The sequence below is a fragment of the Giraffa tippelskirchi genome, chromosome 5 (assembly GCF_054371585.1).
Source record: "Giraffa tippelskirchi isolate mGirTip1 chromosome 5, T2T-mGirTip1v1.2.pri, whole genome shotgun sequence".
In the NCBI taxonomy this organism is placed as follows: Eukaryota; Metazoa; Chordata; class Mammalia; order Artiodactyla; family Giraffidae; genus Giraffa; species Giraffa tippelskirchi.
The window spans coordinates 161250712-161264990 of NC_137279.1; the positions used below are offsets into that span (position 1 = coordinate 161250712).

At 39.7% G+C, this 14279-nt stretch overlaps 1 protein-coding gene across 17 annotated transcripts in view; it reads right to left on the minus strand.

The window, feature by feature from the left end:
- Positions 1 to 14279, minus strand: part of FGGY (FGGY carbohydrate kinase domain containing) — a 486984-nt gene that overhangs the window by 136448 nt on the left and 336257 nt on the right. The gene's annotated exons all lie outside the window — the stretch shown is intronic.

Sequence of the window (14279 nt, forward strand, 5' to 3'; positions counted from 1 at the left end):
GTCTTCTCATTTGAAATTCCATGCCTAGGATTTATTCCTTAACCCACTTGGTGGCTCTAAACAAAATAATATGTGCTAAGTATCAGGAAGGGATGTGTTTCCCCATGCTGTGACTCTGCTTGCTAAAACACACCCAACACCCGGCCTGAGTTCCTGAACCTAATCTGTGTATTTTCTCAGTGTTTACATGAGTCTCCAAAACAACCATTCTGACCTATTTATTTTCATTCAAACTATGAACAGACCAGTTACTGTGGCCTCATGGAGATAGTTTCTCTGAGCATGCCTCCGGAGAGCCAGGACTGTGTAAAGAGAAAGAAGCTTTGTTCTGGAGTTGCCGAGGCTGGGTCTGGGGTTCTGGCTCTGATAGGAACTAGCTGTATGACTTTGGGCGAGTCATTTTATTGCTCTGAGCCTCAGTAAGCTCCTCTCCCCCTTTCCCCATCCTAGTATCCTTTTAAAACAGGGTTTCTAGGACACAGAGTGTGCTTACCATAATGCCAACAACAGTATAAATGATATCACCTAAAATTTATTGACTCATTTACTATATACCAATACTAAGCTAAGCATTTTACATACATTATCTCATTTATCCTTACAACACTTCTGTGAAGAAGATACTATTATTCACCATGGAGGTGAAAAAACTAGAAGAGATTAAGCAACTTGCCTAGGGTCATAGGGAATAAGTGACAGATTTAGGTTTCAAACCTAGGTCTCTCTATTTAAAGTCTCTGGTCTTCAACACTACGCCACATTGTCTCCTGAACTTCTAGGTATGAGGTGTTGAATTCCATTTGTGTACAGCTGCAAAAATATTTTAAAATAACACCAAAGCAATTGGTCATTTCGATGGAAAGAAAGTCATTCAGGTTTTGAATGTTTACTTCCTGAAGGTTCAATTTTCAGTTACTGTAATGAGGCACAGTCTGAGCCTTAAAGAGTTTGCAATCTAGTAGGAACATCACAACGAACCCACTGGCATCAATAATGGATAATTAAAGCCATTACTTGATTTGATGCTAATTTCTATGGGAAGTGCTTTAGGAGGTCAGAGAAAGGGGATTTAAATGAGCTTCTCGGAGGAAGCACAGAACCTAACATGTGAGCCATGTGCATGAATGCAGTTATTTGGTATTTGCCAAGTGCCTACCTCACCAGGTACTATGACTAGGTTCTGGGATAGAGTGGAAAAAAGAAACACATATAATGCATAGTAGCAAAAGGAAAGAAGTCAAGAACAAGCAGTTTGGAGGAGTAAAGGGCTGCAGGCAAGGGATGCCAGAAAGTAGGCTGTGATGAGCAGAGATATGAAGACAGAAAACAAATCTGGTACAGGCAGCAGGAGACTGGTCTAGCCTTGAGACTGGCAATTATAGATGCTCAGTAACTATCCACTGAATAAACGTGGGATGTATGAACCATAATGGACCACATGCTCACAGAATACCATGTGCTTCTTGGGAACACTTACCACCCTTTATACTTGTATCTGTCTGTGTGGGGCACACATGGTCAGAGACTACCTGTATACTAACTAGAGAATGAATGAAGTGGTGAAAATACAGGTACATGAGGAGGGTGTGGACTGCCAGTGGTTCTTAAAAGTTAGATAAGTGACTATAGTTTTACTGAATTATAGGCTGTAGGAAATTATTTTGATTTGTGGAGCAAAGTAATGACAAGTTAGGGAAAGTTAGCCTAGCAGGGTAGGCCCAGCAGGGTAGGAAACATAGACAGGATTCAGAGGCTGACGTTGGGAATACAAGGCATGAATACCCCCTGCCTTTGCTCTATTGTACCATTTATCAAGTTAATCAAGTTCTTCTCAATTATTAGTTTATATGTCTATCTCTTACCTTACCCTCTGAGCTCTTTCAAATCAAAAGCCTTGTAATTCCCCATTCTTCAGTGCCTACAATAATGCCTGGCATCTCGAATGGATGAATGAGATACATTTTGAAGGAAATAAAACAAACTTGAAAGAAAGTGAAGTTGCTTAGTCATGTTGCTTTGCAACCCCATGGACTGTAGCCTACCAGGCTCCTCCGTCCATGGGATTTTCTAGGCAACAGTATTGGAGTGGGTTGCCATTTCCTTCTCTCCGGGTGATCTTCCCAACCCAGGGATTGAACTCAGGTCTCCCACATTGCAGGCAGACGCTTTACTGTCTGAGCCACCAAACTTAGTGACTGAATAGTTACAGAATATAAGAAAATCAGAGCGAAAAGATGACTTTGGACTTTTGGGTCTAAGAAAAGGAAATGTGGTCGTTGTAATCACGTCTTTTTATTTTCTGTATTTATGATCCTTTGGGATCTGGGGCCCTGGTAACCCTGGAGAGACTGTTTCTTGCATGGTTAGCCAATTCCCAGGGATAGTGAAGGACTCACTGGCCTGTGAGCATTGTCTTTCATATGCAAAGTAACTGATCTAGAGCCCACCTCCTCACCAACCCCTCTATGGGCCACTGTGTTCCTGCTGTAATCACCCGAGAGTCAGGAACCAGACAACTCGGGACAACCCTAGCACTTCCTGTGTGGCCCTGCACGGTGTGGCCAGCCCCCTCTATCTGAGAACTGGGAATAACAAGTTATCCTTTTAATGGTAATTGTCTCCTGATCTGCGGGCTTCCGGGGCTTTCCAGGCAGCACTAGTAGTAAAGAACCCGCCTGCGGGGGACATAAGAGATGTGGGATCGATCTCTGGGATGGGAAGATCCCCTGGAAGAGGGAATGGCAACCCACTCCAGGATTCTTGCATGGAGAATCCCCATGAGCAGAGGAAACTGGCCGTCTACAACCGAGTTGCAAAGACCAACTGAAGCGATTGAGCATGCGCACGCACGCAATGCGGGCTTCATCAAACCTGAATAATAATAAAATCTACATTTTAAAACAGCAGCTGAAATATGGGCCTTGGGAAAAGGCTTCGGTTCAAACTCATGGTCTATACTTATATCTTCTGCTATCTAAGTTACTTGACCTCACAGAGCCTCTTGGACCTCTAGAATGTGGATAGTAAAATTAGCTTTGCAGGGAAGGTTGTGGTGAGTGATATAGAGATGGTTTTCAGATCATAACACCTATTATTAAAAAGAAGGAGGTACCACCCAAACAGTAAAAATGGCTGGAAGAACAGGATTTAAAAGGTCAGCTGTGGTTTTGTTTTTGCACAGCATCTGATGGTAAAGGCCTACCCTGATTAATAAACAAGGAGCCAGTTTGTCAAATAACTGAGCACTCATTTCAAAAGTCTGGAATGCCTGTTCCAAGGGTTGATCTTTCTACGTATGTTCTATTCTCTAGCATTTAGCACAGTATAGAAGATCACAGAGTCCCATTAGTGGTTATTTGTTTCCCAATGAAATAACCAGTTTTACCACAATAACTATATTTGCCAAGCGGTTGCCATAGAAATATACAGACAGAACTACCCTAACTATGACTCTTTTCTTGTTTCTTCCATCTTCTCAGATTTCAGCTCTGAGAGCTGGCAGCTGTAGGAGTAGGCAGAAAAGACGACAAACTACTTGGAGAGGTAGGAAGCTTACACTGGCTGGGTGGAGTCACATCTTCAGGATGGCTTTCAGGTCAGGATCAAGAGGAAAAAGGCCATCTTACACAAGTAGAACTTTTGTTTCTTTTTTGCATTTCCTTATAAAGGTGGAATATAGGAAACATAGAAATGCAATACAATAGAAAACAGAGATCATACATGTGTAGTATAAGGTGGCATCTGGCCCACAGATGTACTTTATTTGGGATATATAATGTTTTTAAAAATGAGCCAATGTTTTAAAATTGAGAGATGTCGCTTTCAGTCCAGATTTGGTTTCTCTTGAAGAAGCGGTGAATATAAAACACTGGGTCACCCAGATTCCCCATGGCAAGAGTCAGCTGGAGCTGAGTGGGGACTGATCCCCTCAGACAGGCCTGCACCCTCCACTTTGTGAGAGGCGCCACCACTCAATTTATCATCATGATGGCACTAATGCTTTACTCGGAGTAGAGATTTATTTCTCTATGCCCATCTCTCAGTCAAAGGAGGGAACATGGAATTCAGCCCAAGAGTACTGTAAGCTGAAAAGAGAAACTGCTCTGGAGAAGTAAAAAATATCTCTTTGCCTGGTCTGTTTGTTCATTTATGCTATCTGTCTGACTCCTTTAAGCATTGGAGCTTTTGACCCTTGATATGGCAGAGAGAGCACAGTCAAGGACTCTTGAGATCTGAGCTCTGCTCTGGCTCAGGGCATGACCTTGGACAAGACCATTTCTAATTCTTTCTCTAAAACATTTAATAAGTTAATATGACAAATAGGCAAGAGCTTGTAAAATTACAGAGAACTGCACCATTTGAGATATCAAAACTGTTGGCAAACAGTTTACAGGCAAGGAAAAGACAAATTTAAAATGTAAGAATTTTAGGTTCCATAATTGTTTTTGCTAAGACAAAGCTGTCTTATTGCATGATGGGCTTTTCTCTATTAAAAACAGCTTTATGTATTAACCTTGAGACTGTCTTTTTCCTTCTTTACAGATAGGAATCAATTAGGCTCAGGTTCATCACTTGGAACAACTGTCTTTTTTCCATTTTTATTTACATGTAATGTCACTTTTTTGTCTAAGCAATTTCAACCCTTTTTTTAAAAGATTATTTATTTCTTTATTTACTTATTTAGTTTTGGCTGTGCTGGGTCTTCATTGCTGTGTGGAACTTTGTTTATCTGTGGTGAGCAAAGGCTACTCTCTAGTTGCAGTGGGAGGGCTTCTCACTACGGAGGCTTTTCTTGTTGTGGAGCGTGGGCTCTAGGGCTTGCAGGATTCAGTAGTTGGGGCTCCTGCGCTCTGGAGCACAGGGTCAATAGCTGTGGCATACGGGCTTAGTTGCTCTCCGGCATGTGATATTGTCCCAGATCAGGGATGTCTTATCTGGGGCCCATGTTTTCTGCATTCTCAAATATTCTCTTTACCACTGAGTCATCAAGGAAGTCCACTATTTCAACTCTTGATTTAACTAATATTAGCTCAAAGCAAAAACGTTTTGCCTGATTTTTCCTAGCTTTGAAATTCTCATGAAAATCTAATGAAAGAAGAAAGCCCACTTAAAAAAAATTGATTGTGAGTTTCAACACTCAACAGTTCCTAGGAACAACAAACATTCTTGAAAGAAAATATAAACTATGTGTTTTGTTTGTTTTTTTTTACAACTTTAATATTAGCTCTTCAAAGGACAATTTCTCTTTCAAGTAGATCAATTCTGATTTAATGTAGGGCTAGTTCAGTCAGTTTCATTCATCATCAAAATTGGTAGCTTTGTTCATTTTTATAGTTTGTTAGTTTACTTATTCATGAAACTAATGTGATATATATTTACTTTGTGCAAGGCATCATTCTAGTAACTCAGATACAAAGATAAATAGAAGTCACTGCTCTCACAAAGTTCTCCCAATGAAGAGGAAATGGGCATCCCAATATTTGAATATAGTCTAGCCTCAGGTTTTTATAGATTCAATGAATATTAGGGTTTCCCTCGTGGCTCAGATGGTAAAGAGTCTGCCTGCAGTGCAAGAGACCCGGGTTCGATTCCAGGGTCAGGAAGATCCTCTGGAGAAGGAAATGGCAACCCACTCTAGGATTCTTGCCTGGAAAATCCCATGGACAGAGGACCCTGGTAGGCTACATCCCATGGGGTTGCAAAGAGTTGGACATGACTGAGCGACTAACACCCCCCCCCCCACGCACACTCACTCTGTTTTGGTCATAGTCAATAAGCACAGGGGATTCTTTCTGTTCACATGCATATTTTCTTTTTCACATGGAGATTATATTCTATTGAGATATAGAGTCAACAAATATATGTAATAATTAAAGACTGTGATTAGTTCTTTGAAGGAAATAGATAAGTCACTGTAATAAAAACACTGGTTTGGGGAGTTCCCTGGTGGTTCAAGGGTCAGGACTTGGTGCTTTCACTGCTGTGGCCCCAGGTTCAATCCCTGGTTGGGGAACTAAGATCCTGCAAGCTGTGCAGACAGGACAAAAATTAAAGAGAGAGAGAGGGAAAAAAAAGGAATACTGATTTCAGATAGAGGATTCAGTAAAGATGGAGAGATCTGAAGGTAAAATTTAAGCAAATATATGAACAAAAAATAAGAACCAATAATTCCCAGTAAAAGAATGACAAATGCAAAGATTCTATAGTAGGAAAGAGCTTCATGTGTCCTAGGAATTGATAGGAATTCAAAAGAGCAAAGAAGCAGAAAAGTTGTGTGAAATGAGGATAAAGAGGTAGGAAGTGGGGCAGATCAAGCATGCCATCTCAAAGGCTTTAGATTTTATTCTAAGTACAATCAGAGGACATAGAAGGCTTTTTTTTAATTGAAGTATAACTGATTTATAGTATTGTGTTAGTTTCAGGTATACAGCAAGGTGATTCAGTTATTTTTTCTAATTATATCCCACTATAGGTTATTATTTATACAGGGCTTGCCTATAGCTTAGATGTTAAAGAATCTGCCTGCAATGCAGGACACCTGGGTTTGATCCCTGAGTTGGGAAGATCATCTGGAGAAGGGAATGATAACCCACTCCAGTATTGTTGCTTGGAGAATCCCATGGACAGAGGAGCCTGGAGGGCTATAGTCTATAGGGGTCTAAGAGTCAGACAGGACTGAGCAACTAACACTACTACTATAAATTTATTATATGACATTGGATACAGTTTCCTGTGCTGTACAGAGTATCTTTGCTGCTTATCTATTTTATATAGTAGTTTTTATCTGTTAATCCCATATTGCTAATTTATCCTCTCCCTACCTTGCTAGCAATAAATTTGTCTTCTATATCTGTGAGTCTGTTTCTATTTTGTATATAGATTCATTTGTGTTATTTTTTTAGATTCTACATATAAGTGACATGATATAGTATTTGTTTTTTTCTTCTGACTTACTTCACTTAGTATAATATTTTCCAGGTTCCTCCATATTGCTGCAAATGGCAGCATTTCATCATATTTATGGCTGAGTAATATTCCATTGTACATACATACCACATCTTCTTAATGCAATCATCTGCTGATGGGCATTTGGGTGGTTTCCATGCCTTAGCTATTATAAACAGTGGTGCTATGAGCACTGGGGTGCATTATCTTTCTGAATTAGAATTTTCTTTTTCTTTTCACATGGTAGCTCTATTTTTAGCTTTTTAAGAAACTTCCATACTGTTTTCCATAGTGGCTGCACCAAGTCACACTCCCACCAACAGTGTAGGAGAGTTCCCTTTTCTCCACACTCCTTCTATCATTTATTATTTGTAGATTTTTTGATGACAGCCATTCTGACTACAATGAAATTAGACCACTCCCCCATACCATAAACAAAAATAAACTTGAAATGGTCTAAAAACCTAAATGTAAGACATGACACCAAAAAAATTCTCGAAGAGAACATAGGCATTCTTTGACATAAATTGTAGCAATATATTTTCTTAGATCAGTCTCTCAAGGCACAATAAATTAAAGCAAGACTAAATAATAGGACCTAATCAAACTGAAAAGCTTCTGCACAGCAAAGGAAACCATCAACAAAATGAAGAGACAACTTACAGAATGGGAGAAAATGTTTGCAAATGATGAGATCAACAAGGGATTGTATCTAAAATATACAAACAGCCCATACAACCCAATATAAATAAACAACCCAATCAAAAAATGGGCAGAAGACCTAAATAGGCATTTTTCCAAAGAAGACCATACAGATGACATACAGATGGCCAACAGAAGAGTTTTAATCAGGGAAGAGATGTAATCTTATTTGCTTTAAAAAAAATCATTTAGCAGTTCTACTTCTTAAAATGACTAGATAGCTCTTATTATGCAAACAATTATAAATAACAATCTAACAATTATAAATGCTGATCAAATTACATTAAACAATTCTCTGAAGATATTAGAAAGTTACCAAACCAGGTAGAAACTGAAGAGGAATAGACACATGGGAGGAAACACAGCATTATATGTGTTTCTTGATTTTACAGATTTTTGCCAGAGAGCAGGCCTCAATCAGTGCCATTCAGGACAGCTAATAATCAGATAGAAATACGCCGTCTTCCTAGCTAAGAAATGAGAGGTCAGAGTTCAAGGCAACCATAACAACTAGAAAGTAAGAGATAGGGAGATATCAGGAAGGAGACAGACATAAAAAGGGAGTTCAACACTATGACTATAAATGTTTCCTTGATCTCTGGATGGTCTATGAATTACATAATATGTAGCCTAGCTAAGGCTTAAAGAACTCAACAAAGATTTCAGTAGGTGTCCATTATAGGAGAGAAAAAACTTGGCATTTGCATTCAGTCATTAAATTACTTGCTTAAGAAAAAGTACTCTTCAGAGAAACAAGTATAAGTCAGTGTCACTATATTACACCAATTACAAAATTCAAGATATGAGTCAAAATTACTAGACACATGAAGAAACAGGAAAATGTAATCCTTCCTTAAGAGAAAGGCCATTTAATGGACAATAGCCCTGAGATAACACAGATGTTAAAATTAAAAGGCAAGAATTTTAAAGCCAGTAGTTAAACAATGCTCAAGGATGTAAAAGGATAACATTCTCATAACTAATAAACAGACAGGAAATGGCAAAGAAATGGAAACAATTATAACAAAAAGTAGAAATTCTAATATTGATAGCTGATTGGAAATTGCAGACAGAAGAGACAATGAACTTGATAAAAGACCAATAGAGAGTGTCTAATTGAGAGCGAGAAGAAGAGAAAGACAGAGAGAAAAACTGGGGAGAGGGAAAAACCACAGAATCCCTCAGGTGGGACCATGAGACAATAGACAAAGGTCTTCAATATGTGTAACTGGAGTCACAGTAGGAGGAATAAGAGCAGATAGGTAGGAAAGATACTTAAATATGCAAATGCTAAAGATTTCTCAAACTTGGTAAAAGACAGCAATTTACACATTCAAGAAGTATAACAAATCTTGGAGAAGGATAAATTCCTCAAACACCACATATGTGTACATCATCATAAAAACTAAGATTAGGAGAAAAATCTTAAAAGTAGCTAGAGAAAAAGGATATACTGTACAAAGGGGAAGAACAAAATAAATGATGGTTGACTACTCATAAGAAACAATGGTGCCAGAATGCAACATATTGATATCCTTAACTGTTGAAAGAAAAAAAAAAAGAAGAAAACTACGAAGGTATTTTTGTTGTTGTTTCACCAGTAGACCTGTAAGAACCAAAGAAATGCTAAAGAGAGTTCTTCAGAGTGAAGGGAAATACAGATGGAAGCTTAATTTTTTCATAAAGAAATTTAAAAAAAAAAAGGAAATTGTAACTATGTAGGTAAACACAAAAGATTATGTTTTTGTTTCTCAGAATTTCTTTGAAATACATATGACTATTATGGACTAAACGGCATCCTTTAAAAATTCAGAGGTTGAAGTCCAACCCCCAATAAGACTGCATTTGGAGATGGAGACATTACGGAGGTAATTAAAGTTAAATGAGGCCATAAGGGTGGGGCCCTAATCTTACAGAATTGCTGTCCTCATAAGAAAAGGAAGGGACACCAGTGCTCCTTCTCTATGTCATACACCTAGCAAAGGCCATGTGAGGGACACAGTGAAAATACAGCCCTGTGCAGGCCAGTAAGAGAGTTCTCACCAGAAACCAAACTTGCCAGCATAAATAGCACCTTGATAAAGAACTGTAAGAAAGTAAATGTCTACTGTTTAAGCCACCTAGTCTGTGGCATTTTGTTATGGCATTCCAAGCAGACTGGATTAAAGCAACAGTACAACAACTACTTTACTGTTGAGTGTACATCTTTGTAGATACCACATATATCACAATTACAACATAAAGAGTTGGGGGAACTAGTAAATAGAACTATAGAGTTGAATGCTTTTTTAATTTTACACGAAGTTATACAACATGCACTCTAAGTAGACTGAAAAGTTTAGAATGTTTACTATAATTCCTAAAAAAGGCATTTAAAAAGAATGAAAAAATGCCTAAAAACCAGCAGAAAAATTAAATTTTCAAAATTGGAAAATATTCAATCTAATAAAAGAAAAAAATGAGGGATGGAAAAAGCAAAAAACAAAAGTGACCACAGAAAACAAAGAGTAAAATGGAAGACTAAATCTGAGTATATTCATCTTTACATTAAATGTTGACAGCTTAAACACTCCAAGAAAAATCAGAGGTTATAAAACAAAACAGGAAAGCAAGACCTAATTACATGCTGTGTACAAAACATGCACCTTACATGGTTCAGAACAGAGACAATGGTGCTGGGAGTAAAGGTAAAGAAAAACAGCTTGATTGGTGGTATACATTTTGGAGTTAGAAACAAGAAGGTTTTCTGATGAACTGGACGTGGGCAGAGAGGGAAAAGAGGGAGGTAAGTAGGAATCCTAATTTTCTGGCTTTAATAAGTATATAAATGATGGTGCACTTTACCAAGATGAAGACAAACAATGGAGGATCACAGCGAGTTTATCAGTTACTATAGTCAGAAAATGGAGTAATCCTTGGCTCCTTCTGCCCTCTACCTCCTTGATATTTAATCCATAGAAATGTTATCCTTCAAAACCCCTCTCCTTTCTCTTTTCTGCACACTTCACATTCAATCCAGCAGGAAATCCTTTTACTTCTACCTTCAAAACATATCCCAAATCTGGGCACTTTTCACTAAGCCCACTGCCATCATTCTCACCTCTCATTTGGCCTACTCCAAGAGCTTCTTTCTGGTCTTCCTGCTTCTACTTCCTCTACTCCCACCCACAGTTTATTCCCAACATAGCAGGCGATAGCCAGAATGACACTTCAAAGACCTAAGTCATAGCATATCTCGCCTGTGTTCATCATTCTTCAACGGCTTCTCATTTCACAGAGTAAAAGCCAGAATCCTTACAGTGGCCAAAATACAGCCTCCATTACCTATCTGACTGTATTCCCTACAATTCTCATTCCGGTTCACTCTGCCCCATTCCTGTGGCCTTCTTGCTATTCCTATATTATTCCAGGTAAGCAACCCCCTCAGGATCTTTGCACTGGTTTTCCCTTGGCCTGTTATGTTCTTCTCCCAGGTTTCCAAATGGCTAAGCGAAAGTGAAAGTTGCTCAGTCATGTCTGACTCTTTGCAACCCCATGGACTATACAGTCCATGGGATTCTCTAGGCCAGAATACTGGAGTGAGTAGCCTTTCCCTTCTCCAGGGTATCTTCTCAACCCAGGGATCAAACCTGCCAAATGGCTAACTCCCTTTCAAACCATATTTGTTAGCTGTCACTTCAATGAGGCCTATCCTGACCACCCTATTTAAAACTGCAAAGTCAACTCACAAGTTGACTTCCTCTATTAGTTTTACAACTTTTATCATAAAATAAAACTTACTTATCATTTTATTGTGTATTTTCTGTCTCCTGTTGTTAGAATGTAAGCTTGACAAGGGGACAGATTTTCAGAGGAGGTGATGAAGGGGTTGTTTTACTTATTGCCTTTTTTTCACTCAGAATAGTGCCTTGAAAACAGCAGGCACTCAATAAATACTGACTGTATAAATAAACATCACTCAAGTTTAGAATTTACAGATAACTGGAGAGCTAGCAAGAGTGACAGGGTCACCTCTATGCTTTAGAAAGATTGTTTTAGCTGCAATCTTTGGAGAGGGTGATGTGACTAAATGTGTCCCCCGGCCCCTGCCCCCCAATTCATACTTTTAATCTTAACCACCAATGTCATGGTACTGGGAGGTGAGGCCTCTGGGAGGTGGTTAGGTCATGAGGATAGAGGCCTGATGAATGGGATTGCTGCTGCTAAGTCGCTTCAGTCGTGTCCGACTCTGTGCGACCCCATAGACGGTAGCCCACCAGGCTCCGCCGTCCCTGGGATTCTCCAGGCAAGAATACTGGAGTGGGTTGCCATTTCCTTCTCCAGTGCATGAAAGGGAAAAGTGAAAGTGAAGTCGCTCAGTCATGTCCAACTCCTAGCGACCCCATGGGTCTGCAGCCTACCAGGCTCCTCCACCCATGGGATTTTCCAGGCAAGAGTACTGGAGTGGGGTGCCATTGCCTTCTCCGGATGAATGGGATTAGTGCCCTTATAAAGATCTGAAGAAACCAGAGTTCTCCTTTTCTACCAGGTGAAGATGCAAGGAAAAGATGGCCTTCTGCAACCCAGAAGAGGGCCCTCACCAGACCCTAACCATGCTGCTACCTTGATCTTGGGCTTCCAGTGTCCAAAACTATAAGAAACAAATTTCTTTTGTTTATAAGCCACCTGGTCCATGGTACTTTTTTTTTAATAGCAGCCCAAACTAATACACAAGGGTTAAAGGGGGAAAGATTAGAAGTGAGAAGGTAATTAGGAAGCTGACCAGGAATCCAGGGGATGTGCAAAAATAAACAAAAACAAAAACAGTAAAGGCCTGGGCAGGAGGAGGGAACAGGGAAGCATCTGTTTATGCAGAGCTGGTCTTTGTATCCATGAAGTTGTTCCAATTAGCTAATGTAAGATGCTTGGCATGAAACACACCTATCTCTATATACCTAGATCCTGCCAACACTGATTCACACACTTTTCTCTTTCATGACCTCACAAAGTCTACCAACTGTATGCGCTTTAATACACTTGAAAAGAAAAGTCATACTAACTGATAAAATAATTGCTTCTCAAGGAAGTGTACAAGAGAACTGTAAGAAAAAATTCAGAAAGGCAGCTCTACAAAAGTCAGGTCCAGGTCTGGAAAGATCTGGGGCTTCCAGTAGCTGACTTGGGTTTGAATCAAGGCTCTCCTTACCTATAGCTGTTAAGAACTTGATCAAGTTACCTCACTGTTCTGAGCCTATTTAGTTACTAGTAAAACTTATAAAACTGACCACACAGACATGCTGTGAAGATCAGATAAAATCTTGAATCTTCACGAGGGCCTAAATGTGCTTAGCATAGAACAGATTCTTCCAGTCAGCTGTAGGGGTAGTGCAATTTACTTTTATGTGCTACAATAAATTATAATTACCAGTTCTGTATCCAGCTTTCCCATTAGATGATAAGCTACTGGAGGACAGGACTCATGTGACCATGTCCTTGCCTGGCCCAGAGTAATCCTTCAGGAAATCTCTGTAACAGGAAGGAAACAGTGACTAAATGAAGTCACAGGTAGTGATAGGTACTGACATCACTATCTCCATACGCTGGATCTCTGTAAGCTGTGTACACTTTAAGCTCTCCATGTTGTTGTTCAGTCCCTAAGTCCTGTATGACTCTTTGTGACCCCATGGACTGCAGTGTACCAGGCTCCTCTGTCCTCCACTATCTCTTGCAGTTTGCTCAAATTCATGTCCATTGAGTCAATGATGCTACTAACCACCTCATCCTCTGCTGCCCCTTCTCCTTTTGCCTTCATTATTTCCCAGCATCAGGGTCTTTTCCAACGTGTTAGCTCTTCATATCAGGTAGCCAAAGTATTGGAGCTTCAGCTTCAGTCTAAGTCCTTCTGTTAGGTAGTTAGAATAGGAAAAAGGAGTCCAGAATGGCAGTGGCTAAAAGACAAGGAAGGGAAAAGCCCGTGAAAATAGAACAAAGGAAGGTCTGAGGACCAGAGTGAAGACCTCAGGTAGAACAAACAGCACTCCTGGCTAGTCCAATTTACACAGGGCAGGCCCAGGGGAGAAGAAAAAACACATAAAAAGAGGAGCCAAAGGGTTGGGGGTCTCTCTCTCTCTCTTTGCGTTTTTTGGGTTGGCACACCCTCACGCCTCGAGGATGTATTTTCCTTTATTTTCTAAAAAAAACTGAGTTGTAACACAGAGCTGTAACACTGGTCTGTCCAAGGGCTGTAATGCTGGTCCATTGCTTCAAATTTTTGTTGTGACGAGACAGAACTGAGGAAATTACACACTCCCCTGACACTTCCAACGAATATTCATGGTTGATTTCCTTTAGGATTGACTGATTTGATCTCCGTGTTGTCCAAGGGACTCTCAAGAATCTTCTCCAGCACCATAATTTGAAACCATCAGTTCTTTGGCACGGAGCCTTCTTTATGGCCTAACTCTGACTTCTGTACATGACTACTGGAAAATCATAGCTTTGACTATATGGACCTTTTGTTGGCAAAGTGATGTCTCTGCTTTTTAATACACTACCTAGGTTTGCCCTAGCTTTCCTTCCAAGGAGCAAGATTCTTTTAATCTCATGGTTGCAGTCACCATCCAGAGTGATTTTAGAACCCAAGAAAACCAAAT